The sequence below is a fragment of the Corvus brachyrhynchos genome, unplaced genomic scaffold, assembly GCF_000691975.1.
Source record: "Corvus brachyrhynchos isolate BGI_N302 unplaced genomic scaffold, ASM69197v1 scaffold26, whole genome shotgun sequence".
Lineage (NCBI taxonomy): Eukaryota > Metazoa > Chordata > Aves > Passeriformes > Corvidae > Corvus > Corvus brachyrhynchos.
Genome location: NW_008239324.1, coordinates 8,306,067 through 8,331,066, shown reverse-complemented (window position 1 = coordinate 8,331,066; position 25,000 = coordinate 8,306,067).

The following is a 25,000-nucleotide window of genomic DNA, read 5'->3' as shown; positions in this document are numbered from 1 at the left end:
ATGCTACATGCAGCAATGTAACACAAAATATCACCAGAGACACTGGGTAAACCTGATTTTCTTTTTGCTTCTTGAACCTGTTTATCTGGAAGCTGATGGGGTCCTCTGCAAGCACCCACTAGCAGAACTGCACCAAAGGGAGCAGCAGTGGGGGAAGGCTCTGCCCTGTCCCTGGGACGCACAGCCAAGCCCAGGGGCTGATGTGCTGTGCAGGGCAGCCAGTGAGTGTAGGGGCACAAGTTCCAGGGCAGTTCTGGTGCACAGAAAAGGTTGTTTCACAAGCTTGGTGTGCTTTGCCAGGGGTTATTCTGCTATATAAAATAGGCCTCTTAGTTACATTTAGTGTTTCCCAAACTCCCCGTGTTAAGATAGTACATAACTGTGGTGTGAGGTCACCTGGGGCCCAGAGGTCAGAGCTCAGGGGCTCGACAAATGAAAGGTTAGAGCTCATGTTTTGAGCAACAACACATAGGAACCAACAAACCAACATCAAACCCCTCCCCCCAGTTGGGACTTTTAGGTCCACCTCTGATGCACCGATCCATAAGAATTCCCTGCTCTGCAGTGCTAGAATTGTAAATAGTCAAGATACAGAATATTAAATAGAAGTGAAGGCAAACTAACCCACTATCATTACAGAAAACAAACGTGCAGTGTACCAGCCTCATGAAAACAAACACTTTGGGTGGGTGTTACATTTTTCTAGTGGAAAAGCAAAACTGCAGCTTGCAGGTAAAGAAAATTAGTCACTTGATCAGCTGGATGGGAAGGGAGGCAAAGAGGAACAAAGTGTGTGTAAAACAGGAAAAGGTATAGAAGAATATTTTACCTTTATTTTGAAGAGAGTTTGCTGTTTTAAAACGACTTAATATTTGTAATTATTGTATAGATCTCTATAGATATGCATGTATCACTCCTATGCACGCATCTGAACAAGCTGAACCACAGTTTGGTGCTTCTCCTCAAGGTGAGGTGAGAAAGAGGTGGGTGCAAGGTGCCTGGGGCAGAGCTGTAGGCAGCTCCAGGTGCCTCCTCAGCCTGAACAGCTCATGAGATGCCTCAGACAGTGGTGGGCCAGTAGGGAATTGCCCAGCGGGTCTCTCCCCCTCCAGCTCCCCTGTGTGCTGGGCAGGCCATTGCCCTGGTAAGTGAGCACCTATGCCCTGTGTCTAAGAATGATGGCAAGGGGGAGGATGAAGAGGAGAAGGGGTGGGGAAGAGATGTAACATGTCCAATCTAGAGATCAAATTTGGGGCAACCTTCAGCCCTGACCTCCTAATTCTACATCCTGTCTTTCCTTGCACCTCGTTACTCACAGGGCTGTCAAATCTGGACTCCAGCCTGCTAGATTAAGGACTGCAAGTTTATTTAAAAGGAAACAAAACAAAAACACACCAGTTTTCCTCATTACTGGCAGCCATCACGATGGCTCTCTGCAGGACCACACAGGGAGCAGAGGCAGTGGCATGCTGACAATTAGCTGGCCCGTCAGCACGAGCTTGGAGCACTGCAGGGTTTGGATGCTGCGGAGCATTTTCCAGCACTAACAAGGAGCTGGGCTGTCTTTGCTGATGCACAGTTTTATAGTGTGCCATGCTGCCCCAAATCCTGCTGGAGCCAAGCCCTGTTCCAAGGTCATTGCCTGCGTGGGGGTTTGCAGCCCCCCAGTTCTCTGGCAGCTCCAGAGGAGAGGAGATGGTGCCCAAGGGTGCATGCTGGTACTTGCTGGTACCTGCTGGGCTGTTCACCTGCACCGTTCTGGGGGTGGGCACCCACTGCACAGTGCCTGAAGGTCCAGTCAGGGCCTAAGAGAGCCACCTCCACACAGGGATGCTGCCCTGAGACATCAGGACAAGGAATCAGCCACCTGGGCTGTGGCTGAGGGTCTTGGTGTGGGATGGGTGGCCCCTGTCCAAGGATAGGAACTAGGATAGGATTTTACTTTCCTTCTGCTTCATTGCAAGGCACAAAAAGGCTCTTTTGGAGATGTCTGGCTGCATTTTTCATTCTTTTTTCCAGACTTGAGTTGATGAGTGTTGCCCAGAAGAACAATTATCTCCTGAACAAAAATGGGGAAATTCTTATGCATAAAATTCAGCTGAGCCATGACCTATAACGGACCTCACACTGCTGACACTGTGTCAGGCAATCAAGTTACACAATTCAACTGTACAAAAATAACAGATGCGGTTAGTTTGACTCACTAAAAATGCTAAACTTATGAAGGGACACAGACCATTTAGAGTCATCTTTGAAATCAGACTGTGGTGATTGCACTCACATGTGCCCACTCAAATAAACTGCACCCCCACAATAAGAATTCCTCACGTGCCAGCTGCCAGGGACTTTAGGAATGCCCCTCAGCTTGGTTGCCTGGAGAAGATGAAAGCACTGAGCAGATTCCAGGTAAGTCAAGTAACTATTTGGATGCATTATCTTGTTGCACCATGACAGCTTAAAACTCAGACTAAGCTGCTGTATCTTATTCTGTGGCTAAGTAGACAATGTTATATCGCTGATGAGAAGAGAGCCTTTATTTTTTGACTGTCTCTGCTTATAGCTCGAACTGTGGACAACTCCTAACCTCCACTTAGGCAGTGAGGTCCTCCAGGTGTACAAACCCTGAGCAAAGATTAGTGCACACACACACACACATGCATTCCTGTGTATAAATTCATGTTTAAAAAGTGTCTCAACACACAGCTGAACTCATCTGCAAGGACCAGGCAGATCTAGGCACCTACCTCCGGTTGATACTGAACACAAAATGTGGCTCTACATGTGCACATAAAGCAAAGTGTAATTTGTCTCGGGGAAGTCTTGTGGCTTTTCCCCGGCCGCTACAGCTGCTCAGGCTCTTGCATGCCTTCAGGCTTTCATTCCAAGAGCACTTCTTGTGCCAGAGGGTTTTGGCAACAGTTATAATGTGAATGATTACTTCCATTGAGGAAACCATCAGTGATAACAGTGATGAGAAGGTGTGTGTGGTGTAAACCACAGCTTGCTGAGGGCATTGGAGCATGGGGGTATGCAAGGACAGGCTCTAGGTGCTGCTGGGGAGGAAGCTGCTCTGCAAATGAAATAATGGCATGTTAGTAGGGGAGTGAATATGCTAAACAGAGTTTAACCCCTGAGCAGCCCTGTGAATAAAATGTTTTCAGACTTGGCCTGAGCTAGGTGCTCACTCAGCTAATGAAAACACTCTATCCCTCTAACCAAGCCAGAGTATTCACCAAGCATGGCTGTGAAAGGAGACATGTTTTGGCCACTTCTGTTGCCAAGTTGTCTACTACCTATGTGGACATTATAAACCCCAGCAATATTTAAGTTACTGTGAACTTAAATTTTATTTTCTTACTGCCCAAGCCAGCTTACATGCTGATCAGTATCTGCTGCAGCCTGGGAATATCTGGCCCCAGCTCCTTGGGCAGGGAAGTAAATCCTTACTGACATCAATGAACTGAAAAATTCTGAGGTCTGGCAGTGACAAAGGGAATAGTGAATGAAAGCAGTATTTCCTTATATTGATCTACCTTTCCTGCTCATCTACTAATAACGCTGGCTGTTTACCCTCTGTAATAAGCTGTGATAGGTGCTTTCACTGGCATTAGCTTTCCAGTTCTCCCAGTATGCAGGAAACAGGGAGCCCCCAAATAAAGAAGCTGGCTAGAACCACATAAAATTAAGCATGTTAATATTTTAAAGTTTGCAATTCAACCACTCGTGCGGTTGATTGCATATTTAGTTCTTGATTTTGCTCCCAAGATTTTCTCCACATGATATTTAAAGAGTTTTGAGCCCAATTTTCCAGATAGGGGAACACATGGGAAGGGAACGCTTCTACAGCCCTGTTCTGGGTTTCTGGAGATTCCTCTGTATGGGGAATTCAGGGAGACACCAGTGCTTTTGTCTCAGCTGTGTATTACTTACCATTTGAAGGGCATTGAATTTTAATCTACTTTTTATATTTCTGCTTTGACTGGTATTTCTCAGGCTTGTATTGTGTATCATTGAGGGTAGTAGTGTGTGCCCATTTTATCCCAAAAGTAAATGCTATTTGTTAAGCTACCAGTAGAGATTTGGCACGTTTTAAAGACATGGGACTGCTTCTGAGGAGCACCTACATACAGGATGATTCCACAGCCTGAAGAAAGTGTAGATGACAAAAAGTGGGCACAGCAAAGGTTTATAAGATCAAGAGTGTCATGGAAATAACTATTTGAAACACTAATGTAAGAACTCAGTGCATGTTCACATAACACATAGTGGAACTGTGGAATTCAATGCCCCTGGATGTTGTAGATATCAAAAGTTTACATGGCCTTAAAAACTGATTATACATAGTCATGGGTGGGGAGGAGAGGGAAAATCTATCAGAGACTGTAAAAACCCAATCAGGATACCAGGTCTGGCTCAGGAAATTGGAGCTGCTGGGTGCAAGAAGATGGGAAGTTGTGCTATAGAAGCAGCAGCATCTAGACACCCTTTTCTGGTCTCTTTCATAAGTGTCTGGTGGCAAAGGAGCAATACTTTCCCAAGACAGGACGATTGCTCTTGTCCCATGTATAGTGTACCTCAGGTTCTGTTAAAAAAAAAAAAAAGCAATCAAACCCCAGAGGAACACAGATACATACCTTATAAACAGCTTCAGTGCCTGCCCCCCTGACAAGTGAAGATGTGTGTCCGTCCTGAGGAGTGGGAAGCTGATGTTAAACACACCTTGAAAGGGAACTATATTAAGCTGTTCAGTAGGGATCCTTAATGCTCATAAGAAGACAAGTTGGTCTTTGCTGAAGGAGAAACCAGCACAACAAGTTAGAGAACATTTTTTGGGGAAAATTCTAACTTTCGATTTCTTTCAGTGTGATATAAATTAGAAAAGAAATAGTTCTACATGTAGACTAAATCTCTAGCCCTTGCAGGCTCTGTCCTCTCCTCTCAGCTCACAGGCTGCAGTGTCTTGGCCACAGGCCCCTGTTCAGGTCTGGTGGAGCTGGACAGCTTGAAGCAATGATGTCTTAAATACCCTCGAGAAGAACACTTGGGGCCTGCTCCTCAGACCCCACAGATGATTGGGTGAGTTCACTTAAATGAATATTACTTAAATTATACTAGATTTTAAGAGTTTTTGCAAACTGATCTCAGATATGCAAATTCTATGAATAGAAGTCAATTAAATCCAAAAGTGAAATACAGAGCCCAGGCAGCCAAAAAAAGAGGTCACTACATAAAACATACTCTGCTGTGCATATATTTTATGGTTTTGCATTTTGCTGGTGTAATAGAAGGGTCCTATGAGAAGGTGAGAATATTGTTTCCTTCCTTTTCATACACAGAGTAAGACTTTGGTCAATAAATATTAATTAGAAAAAAGTATTTAATCTAGAGTACTTTCTCATAGTGCTGAGGTCTGGATGTGAGTTAGAGAAGGACAGAAAGGCTAAAGACATTCAAACCTGAGGCAGAATGAGAGATTGCAAAGAATGTAGTTGTATGCCAAGACCAGACCTAGCAAAGACAGACTAAACCAAATGCATTTGAGATAATTTGCAAGGATAGGACTACCAAGAAAAATATACACATTTGTGAAAGCAGAGATTTAGGTGAATCTGAAGAAACCACCTTCAATTTATCAAAGCTGCCATTCCAATAGCTCATTGGGCTTTTCCCCCATAGTAGTTTCCCATGTTTATTTTGGCACTTGTGGGGAAAATGTCAATGAGAGAACTACTGTTAGTGCGCCCTGCTGTGTGATGTTGAGTTATTCCAGTACTACAGCAGCTATTTCCCAACAGATTAACATTCAAATAGTAGGGGAGTTCATTCAGTTCATATAAATGTATATAGAAATTTTATTAACTTATAACTTTTTTTTATTTGATGGGTCACCTATGAAATGAAAACAGATTGCTTATGTTTTTGAAAGATAGAAAAAAAATGTTTTAAAGTGAATAAACATATATGCCTTTCTGGAAAGCTTAAAGTGCTAATCTCTGAAACAGTGGCACTGGGCTATTCAGCTCTTCTTTGGAAAAAAAAAAGCCAAAACAGACAGACATGCAAAACCATGTGAGTTAATTGTCTCCTTATTGGATTATTTTTTTTGCCATTTTATGTTTGCATTAAGAGAAATATGCCATCACAAAAAGGAAAAAAAAATAGGATGGGTGCAAAATTAAGGCACAAGGTTGGCACTTGGGAGATCTGGTTTCGGTTCCTGGCTCTGTCAAACATTTCCTATGTGACCTTGTAAATGTCACTTTTGAGCATGTAAAACCATCTGGCCTGATCTAGTGAAACATGTATTTAATTTTAAGATGCAAGTAGTTCCACTTACATCTCGCACGCTTAAATTTAAAGACATGTTTACATGCTTTGCTGGTCGGGAGCCACGATGCTCAGCCTCTTCCAGGGAGAAGGATTCCCCCTCTGCCTCCAGCATCCCAGCTGCAGAGCAAGGGTAAGGAAGAGTTGGTCTCTGTTGCTCCAAGGTCTCCAAAGCAGAGGCAGTGACTCCCTGTGCATGTGCAGCAACAGCAGAGTGGGGTTTCCATTCTGAGGGCAGGAGCAATGCCTATCACTGCTATGGATAAAAGCTGAAAATTCAGATGCCTTTGTTGTAAATAAAAATCTGCATTTAGGGACTGAAACACTGGCCTGGTTTTTCAGAGTTGCTGAGCAACCAACACTCTCATTAAGTTAAGAACCCACAAATGTTTTGTGGTTCAGAAAATTAGGTCACTTATTTGGAGGCTAAAAATAGATTTTGAACCCCAGTTTCAAAACTTGAAACTTTGCCTTTAAATGTACTCTGATAATATATCCTGTCCCTTGCCACTATAGTTAGCCATAGATTCCAACTTCCTATAAAATTCAGATTCAGAAGCAAAAATACCCTCATTTAACCATTTCGCTGTTTGCTAAATGCAATTAAAAAGAGTAGAATTCCACTGAGACATTTTAAATCATATATAGAATATAGATGTGTGTGTACACATGTTTTTAATGTATATAATATATACAATGTTATTTTATGGCATAGCAGATGTTTCTTAATTCCCTGACACCATGCACTGGAATAAGATTATGCCAGCCTATTTTATTATGAATAATGTGCTTGCTCCATCATTAAGTGTGTTATTAAAGACATAAACAAAGTTTTATGCCTTGCTTTTCAACAGCTGTTGGTGGTCTACAAAGTGATAATCCTGCTTTCAGCAAATATTCTTTGGCTTAAAACGAAAATAAATAGATTTCATAGGCAACCAGTTGACTCATGAGTGGGCAGATGGTAACTCTGTGACATCTCCAGCATCATGGAAGCAGCAGTGGCATTACTTCTAAGAAAAGCCCTCCTAGCACAGGCTGGGAATGAGATGGCTGCTCCATACATCATTTCTTCCTCCAACCACACAGTAACTCCTATACTAAGCAAACAAGCCTGACTGGCATTTATTTCAGCAGCAACAGCAGGGGAGGAAAAATTTAAAAGCAAATGTTTATTTAAAATAAACAAATAAACATGTCACACACACACACAAAAAATCCAGTACATGTGACAATAGCTGGTTTTTCCCTTCCTAATGAACTATGCGGCAAAGACACAGTGGCAAATCCTGTAAACTTATCTTTGGAGAAAATATTCTGGGTGGGTTGGATAACTTCAAACAAAAGGGGAGAGGGGACAGTAAAGGTTAGGTGTCGGTGTTCCGCCACGGGCGCGGTAGCTGTTAATTTAAACGGATATGACCCCTACATGACAAAACTCCAAAGGTGTGTGGGGAAGAGGGTTTATTCTTATAAATAGGACTGATGCCAGGTCAACCAGCCCCCCTCGCTTTGGACTTCCTAAAGAAAACAGCTTCAGACAGCTGAGCAGAAGAGTTACGGAGAGCACTGAGATAGGAAATATCTACAGTTCCTGATATATTATGATTGGCCCCAGGAATGAGGAAGCCGAGAGCCGAAGGTGTCCTAAAGGGTGCTAAACTGTACGGTGCTAATGTACACAACAACATCCTCATACAAGCAGATGTTTAAAAAAAAAGGGAGGCGGGATGGAAATTGTATTTAGACCACGTTGCACTCACCCTAGGGAGGAAAACTAAAAAAAGAGAGAATGTGGAACCAATTTTCAAGCTTGAGCAACTGGAAGTCTATTAAATGATTCTGTCATCAACACGAGATGAGAAAAAAAAGTAATAATTTATACAACAAATTGGGTAATTGTAACTGCATGGACAAATGATATTTCTTCCCTGATAACTGAATAAACATTGTTACAAGAGGAAGGTTATAAGGAAATAGCCACTTTAGTGAACTACAAGCACCAGGTCTCCTGCTTCTGTTCATATTAAAAGACAGGCCTTGAGGACTGAGAGACATATATGCTCTTGATCACAAATATTTCGATTGACTTTGTTCCTTTTTTTTAGGAAGCATATTTGACTTCCTAAAAATGGGCTCAGCTTCATATAACTAGAAGCAATCTCAGCCTGATTACTGCATCATGCCAAACTCAAATGAATTTCTTTTTTAAGACATAGCAATATAAACTGAAAGAATTACAGGAACAATATGGAAACCACACAATTTACTTGTTTATTTACTCTATTGTTTTCTTAATTATAAGCTGCATAGAAAGTAACAAAACAAACAGCACAAACTTGTAGTAGATACATCTAGAAAATAAATAGTGGGAACAGAGTAGATGCAACAGCAAGTTGGGATAATGTGGGGTGTAAGACAATAGCTTCTGGGTCATCATCGTTAATACTGGAATAATGCAGCAGTCAGCCAGGGTCAATGCAAGGACCAAGAGAGCAAACCCAAAACACACCAAAACCCAGTGTACAGAGTACATGTGGGAATGCACAGATAGAATGGTTAAATTCCTAAGTTTCGGGGCCTTCACATTTTTATTTTCTTTTCTGTCACAGACTTCCTGTGGGATGCTGGGCAAGGCACTTAATGGCTTTTACGCCTTTGTATTGTTCTATTCAAGATTATACTGGATTTTGCCTGTGGAGACCAGGCCCTTAGTGCCAGAAACCTTTCTAGAAGGGTCATTGTTGGAGTAAAATTTCTTTAAAAACTTTCTTAAACTAGGAATTTGCAACATGCAATACTGACCTCAAAACTCACTACTCTTCAAATTAGGACAACTCTGTGCAGATTTACATGGCAGGGCTCTTCTAAAGCACAAGCTCAACTGAAAACTCACCTTCCTTGGGGAAAAAAGAAAAATTCAGCTCCCTGTCCAGGGCATGAATCTCCCAAGCAATGGTGCACTACCCATGTGTGAGGAGGAGGGTGTAGAATAAGGCTGAGTTAAGGGCTCCGTTGTGTGAGGTGTTAAATCTCTCCCCCGTCAGCAGGACCATGAGTGTGCTCAGAGATCAGCACGTGCCAAGGGCTGTGCTGGCAAAGAGCTCAGCTTCCTGTGGTCAAGGTTGGCTTTGAGAGGCTGAAATGAGAGGAGATAGAAAAGGATTTTTGCTGGGATCAATTTTCTGTCTATCTTTTTATGTATGCTTCCATCTATTTGAATACATGCATGTGTGTAAACAGAGCCAGTTCCCATCCCCCCCGCCATGTCTGAAATGAAAAATAATAAAAATATATTTACATAGCTTAAACATTAGGCTATTAAAAAGCTAGAGTCGGTATAACAGAGGGGAAAAAATTACAAAGAATGATTTGCATAGCAAACACATTTCACAGCTGTTTTGGACAAATGCCCTTGGTAAATATGTTTAAAGTCATGTACGACAAGAATATTTTATCACAAGTAACCATGTTTTAATAAACACTTAGTCTTTTTGTATTTCATTCTTTCTCATCATAATAATAGAAATATAACACCATATATCACTGTAAAACACATTTCCACATAAATGCTGATAAGCACAAAATATTTTTCATCATTTACATTTTAACTGTAATAATATATGGCAGGATTAAAGCTGCATCCATCATGTGTCTAACTAACCTTGCTGTAATGAATTTTTAAATGTAATGGTTTCTGTCACAAAGTAAAATCATACATAATATCTTTTGACACAGTATGCTGGTATATGCAAGGTTTTAAAATGTAAATGCAACTTCATTTTTAATTAGATTTATAAACTCAAATCACTGTTTTCCTTACTATAAACCAAGGGGGAAGGAAAAAGTGTGGGCCTCTGTCAAGCCTGCAAGTTTTTTCAAGTGCCTTTCTCACAGGAAACATGCACATCCAGCGTGTAGAAAAGCGAGTCACACTAGAAACAAAGGATTATCAAAATCACAGGGAAGGAAAGCTCTTTAGGCTGCCTGAAGGGCCTCCTCTGGTACCCTGGGTGCCAGCCCAGTGGCAGGGCTGATGGGGCTCTGCCTGGGTGCAGGGGAGAGCGAGCTGAGGACAGGCATGTCCCCACACAGCCCCCTTTCCTGGTGCTGCTTGAAATAACAAATAATCCGCCTCACAAGAGGAGAGTCATTAAAAATAATTTGCAGGAGCTTTCTGTTCTGCGAGCCCTTTTTTTGATACAATATTTCCTTCAGTGATTATCGCTGTGGACATGTTCCTGCCATATGGATGGGAGCTGGGCGAGGAGGCGGCTCAATACCTGAGTGGTTAATTAAGAGCTGTTGCTGGGCCACAAGAAGCAGGTTTGAAATCCCTCTTCACTCACCGACAATGAGTAGCTTTTTTAGCAGCAGAAGTCACTGGGGACAGCCAGAAGCGCAGGGTAATTATTTGAGATAACATAGAGCTGAAGAGCGGGCGCGTGTGTGTGCGGGTGCGTGCGGGGGTGCGCGGCTGCGGGGGGAGGCACCTCCGACAGGAGGGCAACAGCACAGAAAAGTCTATAATATAAAGGTCAACATCTCCTATTTTTCTGTACAGTGTCGGCAGCCTGTAATGCCTTTTTAGAATGAATGACAATGGATTCTATTTTTTTTTCCTTTCTTTTTTTTTTTTTTTTCCTCTTTTTTAAACGAATCTAATTCTATATTCAAACTTTGCAATGGTGAGTGCGGGTCCTGGAGGCCAATCTGGATGAGCTGTTCTCACTTTATCAGCGCAGATGCTGAAATGACTTTGAATGCATTGTTGCAAAATAGCAGTAATTTCAACATTAACTTGTGTAACCCTGTGCTCTCAAGAACAAAGAAGAAGCAGTGAACTGAAAGCCATGAATGAAATGAGGAAAGTCCATAAGTTCTTAGAAATTTAGGGCTAGATTCTCAGCAGGGTACATCTGCTTACTGCCACAGGAACACGAAACACTATTTTGGCTGTAAATGACCAACTCATCCAAACCAGCTGCAGATCTGGTTTTTGGCCACAACATTGTAAGTGGGCAGGGGGCTCTAGGTTATTATTTATGCCATTTAAAACATAAACCAAGGCTCAAAAGGACAGTGATTCCAGGGATGATCTCGCTGCAGTGTATCCCGTTCACCGTTTTTCTCAAAAATGAAAAGAAGAATGCGAACTTTCAGAGGCTATATATTTCTTAAAGACTTCATATCCAAAATATTTATGAAGTCTAGTTGCCATTCAATTCCAGCACTGTCCAATATTTTTTACAGACTCTAAGACCTGGTGAAAACTGAAGACAAGCTGTGTAGTAATCCATGGCAGTACTACATTTCTTTTCTCATATCTGCAGAAAAGAATATGAACATCCCTTTGCTCGGTCATCAAATCTCCATCCATCTACATTGTGGGCTCAAAATACTATTTCCTCCTTTGATTGGTTGGTTGCTTTTTTTTAACAAGCTTTTCTAGTACATTACTGAGCAAATGACAAAACCTCTGTCATATGCTTTTTTTGGCATTTCCAGAAAATCCCACATGTGATCTCTAACTTAGAAGGCTTAAATCTCCATCCAAATATGAGTTCTGTGGAGCTCACATGAATGCTTAGCTTTGTGCTGTAGGGTAAAAATAAATTCAAGAAAGTGAAAAGACCCACAACCTTGTCTTCACACACACCTTTTCACGTCTTCTGAAATGCTGGGAGATAATTTGCCTGAGATAGTGGAGATTTGAATGCACATGACAGGCTCTTCAAGCACCAAAGGTTTTGCAGTTTTAGGGCTGGGCTCAGCCCCCCAAAACTTCCTATTTGTGGTGTGGGGACCATGCCATACCATACCCATTCTCTTTTTTATACAGGCAGATCTTGCAAGTCTTTGATGTTTCCAGAGTGCAAACAATACTGCTCCAGCAGCAGCACTTTTGCCAGTATAACTGTCTCAGCTTTGTTTAGAAACTGCCCAATATGTTAATTATCTTCTTTACCTCTGTGGCATTATACTGTCAAACTGTACAACAGTCTTTAGAAAATAAAAGCTAACACCCTAAGCTGCTGTACCCAGCTCCCATAATATCTATTCACTGACAATGCCTGAGCTGTCAGATCAGAAGAAGCTTCATTCGAATAAAGGTGGGCAGATGTGTGATAATGAGACAGAAGCATACAGATGCTAATATAACTGTTCAGCAGAGCAGGCTCGTCTTCGTTAGGCAGACCCAGGTAGCAGCTGCAGACTGTCAGACGCTGGAATGCTGCTTTCTCTTGATTCTCATTTAAGATCAGCTTCGTTCGCTGTCTGTCAGTGAACTTTTCCCTCACAGGAGCCTGGACCCCTAGGTGATCAGTCACATTTCGACATAACTAGATGTCAAAAGAAGTTTAAGTTGTATGACGAACTGTGATGCATTCCCTGTGCTGGCTGGCAGTCTCAGCCCTCCAAGGCGTCTTGTTAATGATCCACCTGGAAACTCTAGAGTATTTCCTGTATTTTGTTTTCTTGTTAAAATACTGGCTAAGCCTTTGTCAATATCCATGTCAGCAACTGTAAGCTCAAGACAATATTATCACAAGCATAATTTGATTTAAAAATGGAACTGTGGACCTGTGCTGACCAAATAGCAGGAGATGCACATGGAGTGAGCAGGATGCTCGCTTTCTGTTGCTGTAATTTATCCTCAACAATTAAAACCAAAATATTTCTTATCTTCCTGGGGGCAGAGGCAGGGTGTTATGAGGCTTTACTAAGTTTTCTTATGAATATGTCTGCAGCCAGGAAGCTTGCTCAGCTGATGAACACAACCAGGAATAAGATAATGGTGAGCCTCCATAGATGAGCAAACAATTCAAATACACAGGAGCTTGGAAACAAAAATAACCTGAGATTGTCATTTCACATACTGCTGAAACCTTTGAACTTGGAGTCTGAACTTTGTCAGCCTTTCATCTGTTGCTATGAGCTGTTTACCCACTCACACTCTCTGTTTCAGAGAGGAGAGAGACCGAGGCTATTTTACATAAAATACATATGTGTGCACACAATGCAGCAAGCCTCCCACAATATTTGTGTGACAAGACTTAATATTATCTGGTGCTTAATCATGTCAAGCCAGTATTTACTGTCAACCCTGACTCCCTTCTTCACTTACCATCTGAATTGCAAAATTTCTATCCTAAAGACAGCAAACTTAACGCGGACAGGTACAATTAACAGGTTTCTTACAATCTTAAAATTCTGAATTAAAAGATGGCAAGGGAAGAGATTCAAAGATTTATTAAGTTCTTCTTCTTGTTGTTTGGGGTTAGAGAATTGGAAGACATGTGTTGGACTGGCATTTGCATTATAGTTTTCACCCAATAACAATTATTAAATTAGCACAATTATTAAATTCAAAGTCAAAGGCAACTTGCTGATGGACGTCAAAAAGAATTCTCAGTAGGAAGATCTATCCACATTCAGTCTGCAGTATCCAGCAATTCCACCAAGGCTGTGGAGAGGGCTGCTGGGAGGGTCAGGATACCATACCTGGTATGGTATGGTATGGTATCTCCCCTGGTTTGATACAGGGCTGCTTTCATTTGTTTCTCTTCCTGCACAGACAAATCCAGCTTTTAACAGTGATGAACAGCAGATTTGGTAATCTGTTTCTGTCTCTGCTTTCCCCATATCAATATAATTCCTAATTAAACACTTTTTATGGCCAGTTTATACTCACTAATACTTTCTAATATAAAACAAGATGTCTCCCCCTAGATTCTGGTATTTAGTAGCCTGAAGCTCATTAGTGCATGTGTTCTCACCCAGGAGTTTTAAATATTTAACCAGCTAGGATTCTTTCAAGAGGTCTTAACCTTATAATTTGTAATAACTTGGGGATCTCATATCTGGAGTGTAAGTTATTAAAAATGTTTCTTCCTTTCACCCTGCATTGATTTGCTACTTCTAGCAATCAAACTAAGAGCTATTAGGCCAAACAACTGCAGCTGCCTATTTATTTCATTGTAGTAAAACATAAGTGATGATAATAGATTTCCTAATAGAGATTGATCTTTCACAAAAGCCAAAACCCAAGCATGAACAGCCTGGGTAGACAGTGTATTATGCATTATGCACCACGTGGTTAAAATGGTTCAGCTATAGAATAATATAGGAAGGTCCACAAAAAATGAGTGCACTGACTGATTTATCTTCACACAGAAGTGTTTTACTTCTGTTGCTTGTAATGGCCTGAGCATGTGATACAAGTAAATTTTGTCTAAAAATTATCTAAGGACCACCTAATGTGCTCTGATGCTACTGAATGTCAAAAATGTCAGCAGCTTCCAGTAATGACTCTCTGACATAAACAGTAAGGGAGAAATATTACAGTTACTGAAGGAGTTGCGAGGACAAGCATGCATTTTCATGAGCGGTCTCTTTGAATGGCAGCAAGTACTCAAGCAGGCAGCTTTCCCTGCCAGTTAAGCTGGCCAAAGAAAGCGCTCTTCCCCTGAAAGACAATTAAAATGAGTTAAATGAATTAAAAAGGCCCTGCACAGCTAAAACACGGTCAGAGGTTAGAAACAGTAGTACCTGGATTTATGAAAATCATGCGGCTGCCAAGCCTCAGAAATTGTGTGTAACAAGGGAGCCATTCAAGTAGTAACACAAACAGCTTTGTAAAATTGAAGGCAATATACATAATTCTTAATTTCTAGGAGATGGTTTTGTCAGCAGTTTTGCCATCTTAGGACTTGGGTAATATACTGATTCTTAAAATTTGATTTTTATCAAGTGGTTTTCCTAGAGAGAAAGAGAGCTTAAAAATGTATTAAAAAACTAGGAAAAGCAGATAAACAAGATGCCCTTCAGATTGTTATATTATTATGGTAGAGGAGATGTCATCAGCTGGTTACACATGCCCATCATTCCTATTTTTTTTAGAAACACCAAATTATAGTAAAGAGAGGGAGAGAGAGAAACATATATTGCACCCAAACATGAAAATGTAAAAGCCCTCCCTCCAGCTCCTTTGTGCAAGGAAATATTTACCTGCAATCGGTTACTGAGCTCGGCTGGTTTTGCCAGAGCAAAAGGTCTGCAGTAATTACACTCAGATATTTCAGTATTAATCTTGCACCAGAAATCCCAGAACGCTACAGTATACTTTTTTACCCATTACATACACAAAGTCTATCAGAAAGCATTTGTCTCCCCACTCTTTATTCACTTTCAAAGGGTTAAACAGCCTATTTACAGGGCTGTCAGCAATCTGTATCCCAAATCATGAAAAAGTCTGGCCTAGTTTTGTTCAGCATGGAGACTTGTCTTCTTGGCCTGTTGTTGTTACCATCATGTAATATCCATGACAATCGTGTTGTGCTTTTTAGGGGCTCTGTAGTGCTAAATCTGAGGGGCCATTTTAAGCCAGTAAAGGGCTTTATTTATGTGGATTTGAAAGAGTCTTGTGAAGGGCCTTCCACTCAAAATCCTCTTCAGCAGGTCATCCTGGTTTCAAAAGGATTTAGATGCAGAGGCAGTGATCAGTACTTCTATCACGTTCTAATAGACTGACATGAGCATTTGTGCCTGAAAGACAGGGGGAAAAAAGTGATGCAGATTTGCCCTAAATTGGACTGATGCACAAAGCAGGGAGCGCAATTGACTGACGAGGTAACCCCTCGCACCCTTCTTTTACACTTCTAACCGGTGCCGCACAAAGACAGAGCCGTGGGAAGCTGCACGGGAGCAAAGCATATCCATTTTCATGGACCATATGGAAATTTTGTTTTGTGTACAGAGAAAGTGTCTGATAACAGTGACCTTAACTGCCATATGTGTATGGTGAATAGTAAACAGAGCAAACCACTCAGCTCTCTGACCCTTAGCATATGGACATCTCTACCAAAGGAGAGTTTTCACAGCACATCCACTTTCACTGTCATCTCACTGGTAACCCAGGGGATTTCACTAGATTTGTTAATGAATTGCTCTATTGACTTATATCTGAGCTTGCCTCATTAGAGTAGAAGAACAAAATTTTTATCTATGTTTTCGTGAAGGGGACCAGAATGCCCCTCCTTTGTTAAGAGGTGGGTAATCTGTAGGGCTGTCATCTGTTTTGAACTAATTTATTGTGTCAGTTTAAGAAGGCTCTTCAGTGTTCATTGATGCTCAAGCTCCACTCCAAGCCTCTTTAAATCAATTTTTTCCTTGTGAGTGGAATGTTTTTTAGGCCCCTGCTTGGTTTACAAATAGCTGAACATGTTGTTACCCTGGTGCTGGCTAGCTTTAGAGTGCCAAATACAAGCAAACTCAGTGAGCCTCCATAGCACCACCTGTCATGAAATGGCTTTCAAAGCGGCTACAAGCCTTGTACAACCTTGTACCATTCACCTTCCCCACCCACCATCACTCAAACAACAGCTCTTCATAAACTCGCCCGTACTGAACCCAGGCAAGAGGGGTTCAGGAACTGAAGGTGGGCAGAGATGATAAATACTCATCATTCTAGCCCACTGCCATTAGTGATGGGCCATTGCTTTAGGATTTCCAGCATCTGAAATACTGACTGGCCCCTGATTCTTATGCTGTGATAGCCATCAATTAGCATCCTATTAAATAGTACACCAATAGAGAACACATTATGCCTAAGAGCCAATGTGGAATCAGGAGGAATTAGTAAAATAGGGTTCAATAAAATGCAAACCATAAAGATAAGCTGCTGAAGATTGGATCTCACTTTTTGTCTCTATGTTCAAAGAAATAAATGGCCACTGCAGCAAACTTCTTTCTGACCCTCCCCTTACTGCTCTGAGTGCACAGCATGCCACAGGATGTTGGCAGGAGTGGGCACTAGGGCTAAGGGTGCTGGAGTTTGCCACTGGGAGACAAAACAAAACCTAAACATCACATGATGTTTCATATCCATGCCAAACACAGAGTTCTAATGGCCCTTTTTAAGATCTTGATGAACTGGAGAGGGCCTGTGTGTCCAAAGCTGATCTGATGCATGAGGAAGTGATGTGAACTACTCTTAGCTGCTTTCTGCAGTAAAGCAAGCTCTGTCACACTCCTCTCCTGCAGCATGGAGAGGGAAACAAGTTGTTACTGAATAGAGGCCAAAATCTGCAGTCCTCATTTAAACAAAGATCCTGTTAAGGTTTCAACAGCATCTTTCCCTCAATTTCACCACCAGCAGTCACCTTTGGGACTCTGCCACCCACAGTGGAAGGTGTGCTGGAGCAAAGCAGCCTCTTGACTCCAGCTTCTGCAGACAATTCACACCTGTACATTTACCAGGTATTTTGACTTTCAGAAGTAGTTTGCTCATGTTATTTTGAAGTTGTGTGTGAGGCTCTGGCTGTGCCAGGCCTGCCCTGGAGCACAGTGCAGTGCTCCAGACAAACAGCACAGAGAGCCCCACTAAAGATCCTCAAAGCATCCAGGCCCTACCTGCACATAAGGACACAACACCAGCTCGCTCCTCTGCAGATGCTGCTCTCCAAGTTGCCATGGAGTCATTGGCTCATTCAAAATCAACTGTCTGCACAAATGACTCATCTTGGTACCAAAAATCTATGTGTAGAGACTGTTATTAAGAATCCAATATTAATCAAGCCATGGTATTGGAGTTGTCACAGTTATTTCCTGCTCTATGCACAGCAAGTAACGATGTTGTATTATTTCAAATATCAGGGTAAAAGAAGTGTGGGTAAATATTAATTTTTCACAGGAAAAAATTATGTTGCACCTCAATAAATACTGAGGTGTGAAAAGCAATCTGGGAGTGTACAGAGAACTGAAAAAACATTTTTTCAAGGTTCACTTATTTGCTCATTGGCATGGCTGTCAAACATCTGTAGTGCTTTCACTGGATAAATCCTGCATTTTACAATGGAACTGGAGTACCCAAATATCTGGTGTACAGAGTATTGCCATAGAGCTCTTTATAGCTGCAAAGATTCATTACATTTTTAAAACGAAAAATGCATAAGAAAAATGCTTACATTACCTTTCAGTGCATATTTTTCGAATCTTGTTTTATATGAGAATTAGTTTAAAGCTATTTGGATTGTTTATGTTTATTTAATCTAAGACTCTTTTGGCTAAAGATATCAAAGGAAATTCAAGTAAATCCCAGTTGCCAGTGCATGAAGAGATGATGCTATCAGTACACGCAAATAAATGACAGTCTGTTCTTATACTGTAACTGCTGGGCTACAGGTTGATAATTCTAAGCCTGAAACTTTAAGAGATTAAAAAACCCCACAAAGTCAATTTTGCCTACATTTCTGTGCTGCTTTCCCCATTCTGGAGTTTTCTGCTTTTAAAAAATTGCTAACCAAGTCTGCTCATTTTTTACTTTTTTTTTTCTTTAAACCAGGCTTTCTTAAAAAACTCCACCAAGAAACCCTTACCTCCCAGGCACGTCAGTTGTATTTTCAGACTGGAGTTCTGTAAGTGAAAATAAATGTTTTGCATTCTCCCTTCATTCACACGACAAAGCAACCCTGCAGATTAGATTGGCACAAGAAACAATTCCTATCTTAGAAGATATTCCAAACTGAAAAAATCGGGATGGGTGCTGATTGCTCAAACTTTAACACAGGTGTGTGAGAAATCTTACAGCAAAGCTGCCCTAAGCACACTTGACTCGAGGCAGTGCTTTTTGCCCCCCTTTCTGAGCTCTGTATTTACAGGCTAACACAGGAAAGGATACAGTTAAAGAAAAAAAACCAACCCAAAGATAGAAACACTGGCACATTCAACACCTTACCAAAAAATAAAAAATTTGCAACATAAATAATTTACTAGGACAGATATGTAACTTTGGAAATTCATTACTTTTCTTACTGTCTTTGCAGAGCAAACAGGTACAACAGAGCTCAAAAAGGCTGGGATAAAGAAAACGTATGTAACACACTTCAATGGGCTAACTATATATTCGTTGAAAATTACAAATTTGGCTTCATAAAGTACAGATGTCTGGAACACAACCAGAGAAAATGCTGTAATAATTACATGAAGTTATGACTAATTACTAGTATATACAGGGTGTTTCACCTTATCAGATGGTATATTCACACACCCAGGAACAGAAAAAACACACAGTAAATACAGGAATTCCATGCCACACATTCCTTTTCCTGTTGACTGTTATGGATCTGAGGAACAGATCTAAAGGGATCCTTTAATTAATACTAATAATTGATTAGCAGGTCAGGAACAATGACAACTACTTAACTGCATTTTGCAAAACCTGTGGAGAAGTTCTGCTGTTTGTTTTTGTTTCACTGGAATGATAACAAAGCCTGTTAAGTGGTCTCGCAAAAATAACTACCTTCAAATGGTTGGGCTGGGGGGGAAAGTGCCAGTTTTTGAGCTATTTACCATTCCAGGAGAGCAATGTCTTTCCACAGAGGCAGCATTCAACATGTGCATCAAAACCTTACTGCTCAGAACTCCATCTAACCCTTTTTTTTTTTTTTTTGATGGAAGTAAGGATAAAAAAACTCTCTATATATCTCATTCCCCCTTGAAAATGTCTCACTAGCAAAGATATTAAATGAGTGGGAAAAGGAGGAGTGAAATAAAACATTTTTATCAACTTTGTTGCTATAAATAGAAGCAAAGGACCATTGAAAAAACAATTGTCATACTTTCACACCACACACTAAGTCCTCTAGAGAGCATTCAGGATTGTAAGGTCACATGTGGAGGTGCAAGCAAGCAGAGGACTTTTCATGTTCTTTGCCTCGTGATGTTATTTCCATAAGAAAAAGCTGGAAGTTGAAACTGTGACAACTTGCACTGACCCATGGGAATGCAAACATCTATCTCCTGATAACATGTCGAGATAATGCACGTCACCACCGAAGCCAGCATGAGGACACTTGTCTTCACTCATTTTATATCCACTCTATCACATTCCTGGCCACACTTCCGTATCTGTCCTTTCAACACACTCCATACATTCCTCCAGTGAAGTGCACAACTCACTTGTTCAAACAGAACTGGGCAGCACAATTACGCTTTCCTTACCGCAGCTGAACAAAACCCAAAAGCTACTTAAAATGGCTATTCTAGAAGGTCAGTATTTCACACCCCATTACGGGAGCAGCCTTCCTTTCTCTTTTCATAAGGAGTTTGGCTGTAGCCTCGAGCTAGTCTTTCCTCCTACAAGACAGAAACAGTGTTACACTCAGTCTGTGAAATCTGGAAACCACCCAGAGAAAAGCGCACATGCAAGACTTCTTGTTTGCCATCCATTATTCTACTGATAATTTCTCCATTGTGCTGAAACCATAAGCTTATACTGCATCTTATTTGAAAAATTAGCTCAGTTTCTAACATCAAAAATAGTAATAGAACTCTTATTTTTTAGAATTCCTTGACATTTTTTTTCTTGATACAGCCCCACTGCAAAAATGTTCCATTAATATTTTGAGTGGTTTTGCAGGGAAGATGGAAAAAAATGCTGAACAAAAGAAAGAAATACTAAGAAGAAAAATTGTGTTTTGTCTTCTGCCTGTTCCTAAAGTGCAGAATGGGAACAGGGGAAAGAGAAGGAGAAAAACCCAAGCTGAAAATATTTCATTTTGCAGAAATATATTTTTTGAACATTTCTGTAACTGGCAAATAAAAACAGTGACAATCATGTGAAAAAGAAAACACTTCCCTCAATTTTCTGTTTCAGGAAACATCTGGAAGGTTCTGACCGCATTTAATTCTTTAAAATCAGAATAAAATTAGATTAGATCAAATTTAATGCTGAGATCAATTAATTTATAGTGTTTTATACTGGTTGCTTTCAGCACTGAAATTATAGTCATCCAAACTGCATTACCTTTCAGATGTTTACTAGTGAGGCCAAGGTAACTGGTATTGCCTGTTGGACTCCAGTGCAGTACAGGGGGAGCTTCTCCTGTATCTGATGCTACCTCAAGTGAAGAGTCATTTGTCTCCATCTCAGATGTCTTCTCACCCTTCCCTCGAGATGACACACTGAATTAAACCATTTTTCTGGTGATTAGGAATCCAACCTAAAGTCCACTGGATTCGTGAGTGTGGATTTCAACGGGTGTCAGATGTGACCTGGATTTCTTGGCTGAGGCCACAGACTCTGCTTTAGGCTGCTGATTTTTTCTTCTCCTCAGGGTCTGCTTACCAGTGTATTTCCAGGGGGGATAGAGAGTTCACATTTTTGATGATGATGTCACTAATCTTACATCTTTTTAGCATAATTTTTCTTTGAAGAACTTTCCCCTGCTGCCAACCTACTGCTATTTATCACTTGTGGTTTCTAGGTAGTGGTGTACATAGCACAGTGAATTATCTGATATTCATCTCAAGAGGCAAGCAACATGATTTTTTACCTATCTGGTGCTAGAATGGATGAACACCATGAGCCATAGGATACACATTTTAACTGGAAAAATTAAGATTTTAATTTAGAAACAAGCGATTTTTCAGTTAAACCTTTACCAGACGTGGTGTTGTGGCACATGCCAAATCCCTTGAAAAGCAAGGAAAACAACCCCTGAAGTTTAACATCAACCACAGGAAGGAGTGTCTTCAAAGATCTGAATGTTTGGATTTTTTTTTTAATTACTATTTATATTTTTTAGGGTACAACTTGTGGGTGCTATTCAAAAGACCGTGTTCAAAAATTTTTACGCACAATTGAATACAGTGACCAGTTTTCACAGCACAAATTACACTATCAATTTACTGCTGCTATTCTAAATAAAAGGGGCTTTTTTTTGCACATCAACTATAAATGTTCAGTCACTTAAATTACACAGATTGATCTGCCTGTGGTGGAAATTAGAAATTAAGCTTTATTTATCTGGGAGGGTGCTATTCACCTGTTCTAACCTCTCAACAAATTATCACACAATCCAGTGTCTGCTAACAAGGTATTCACAGACTCTAAAACTGAAATTATAACCCTTTTTGCCTAAAATCCTTCAGACCTATCAACCCTTGGAAACTAATCCTGGAAAAAAGTTCTGCTACATAACTCAAAGGTCAGCAAACTTGAAGAAAACACAGTGATTTTTGAGGGCAGTAAAAGAAGAGAGACCTTTAACTAAATAATAACAAATGAAGAACACTAGCTGATCCAATCTGTCGAGATGGGATGAAGAATGAAGAAGGAAGGCTGTATTATTGGGGCTGATGGCTGAAAACTTCATTTTCACTTGTACCTGGAAATCCTTGGGCAGCTGTTGCACAGTTTGAGAACTTTGAGAGCAGGCTGCAAGCAAGGCATACTCTGAAGAAACCACATGAGAAAGAAACTGCTTTGTCATCCAAGTTTCCAGATATTCTTCAGCCATTGCCTTAGATACAATGCATTTCAGTAATCCAGCTCAAAATTAATTAACCCGTGCATAATTTTAGAATGTCTCCTATAAGAATTCAAAACACCACAGAACCCAAGAGTGATCACTTTTGCTAACATGGCTTTTGGTAAGATTCCTCAGTGTAGGGGGAACAGGAATTTCCTTTCTCTAACTCCCATCAGTTGCTTCTACCAAGTCAGCTTGCTGGAAACTTCTTCTTTAAGTCTCAGGTTGAAGCACAGCGAGGGGAAGAGCACCATCTGCGCTCAGCTGCGATACCCCTCCTCCCAAAAGACAAGCTGGACACATACAGTAAGTACACACATTTTCAGAATATGAGACCTCCTGCCCTTGAGGCCATGGTCAGCAGGAGGGGTGACAAAGCAGAAGCCTGTGGTGCATGACAGCAGTCAGGGCAAATTAACCATTGCCTGCTCTATTCACAAAGAGAAAAGAATGGAGCCATTCAAGAGCAAATCCATCTGTCCCTGTGAGGGTTCACAAGAGTGTCAGAGAAACCTCACGGTCAACAGTCTCTAAGTGCTGGCACACAGGAATCCAGCAGAATCAGCATGGAAACTTGATGCTTTATCCACTGCCAGGAGCTCCACTGTCAGGGTGCCATTTTCACAGCCTGTGTTCTTCCTGGCTGAGCAGGACTGGAATCTACCTGAAGGCTGAAGGCCTGTACACTGCTAGCTTTGCCAAAGACCAGTGGGGGAAAACAGATGCAAGGCAAGAAAGACTTGCCATTTTCATTACAAAATGAGGGTTTCCTGGACACGAAGGAAACAACTGCTTATTTAACAGTCAGCCAGTTATCATATTTCCACACAAAATGTATTGACAACACAGCTAGCAAACATCATTAGAACACCTTTATTAGGGACCTAACCAAGGTCTCTGTCTTTAGATGAACGTTTGTGTTCACAGACTGTCTAAAGAGGTCTGTAAACTAGATGCTTAAACACAAGCCAGCTTAACACACCCTGCATCAGTTATGATCACTGGAGAACTCTCAAAATATGGATCAGAGGTAACTGCAAGCAGTGATGTCCTCCCATATTTGCAGAATGTGGACAAACTTCTGTGGAGCTTGATCTACCCCATGCATCTCAACAGACACTAAGTCACATGCTGGAGTCAGTATGTCTGTCAACTGTCAACACTGAGTTGCTGCTCATCAAGGCATAGAAGATTATGAATATCTGTACAGTTGCTGGGAATACTAATCTCTGCACCTCTAAGGAGTGAGACCATAACTTTTCCCCCTTTTCTTTTCCTTTTTCTTAATTTAGGACAAACCAAGTCTAAAATGCCTGGGAGAATGCAACAGTCCTCTGACCTCCTTCTGGAGGAATAATTTCCAAAAGGAAAGGAAATTCCAGGAGAATTTATGCCATTCCCTGAGTGGAAGACAGCAGTCTCTCTTCATAGTCCTTATGTATATTCAAACAAATTCAACAAAGCCTTGAGTGAAGTCCAAGCCCAAGAAATTCTAGGCATGCATGATCCCAGCTGTGACAGCCTATGTGAGAGCTCCATCTCATCCATGCAGGAGGGTTCTGACAGAGAAGCAAACTAAAAAATTAAAGTATGATTCAGAACACTAACAAAGAATTGCAGTAAGTCCATCCCTAGGTTTATTTGGGACTGTTCTCTTTCTTTTTATTTCCAGCAAACCTACTATCTTAGCAGTAGTAGCTGATCCATTCAGTCAAAATATTCTTTTTTGTGGAGCAGCACAAGAGAGTCCCAAAGATACACAGACCATGTGCCATAGCCAGGGCTCTCCCTCCAGTCAATAAGAAAAGGCAATATCTCACTGTGAGGACAGGGCTCGTGCAAGAGTCACCCATCATCTAGAAGAAATACTTAAAACTCACTAACTTCCACTGAGGATGAGGTTTCAGATCAGATGGAATAAAGATTGCCAAGGAAACTAAATGCCAGCTGCTTACACCAAGCTGGCTGCTTTATACTGGCTCTGGAGTATGCCTCACATTTTTCACCATTAAATGGAAAGAGCTAATAAAAAAACCCCCAAATAATCAGAACATAAAAGTATATAATGATCATAACATAATATATTTTTCCTAATGTTTCAGCTGTCTGAAGAATAGTTTCTGGTGTAAAAGAGATAACTATATATCTTCTGATTTTATTGGCTGCAGATTACACTAATTATCATAAAAAATTACTACCACTAATAAAAATTCTATTATAAGTTACTTATAGTAATCTCTAGGGTACTATACTTAGCTTAGAAAAGATCGTAATTACACTGCATTACAGGGAGAATTTGTTTCCTGAAGCAGCTTTAACACCGTCTGTTTCTTTTAACACTTTAAAGTTGTTGGGGT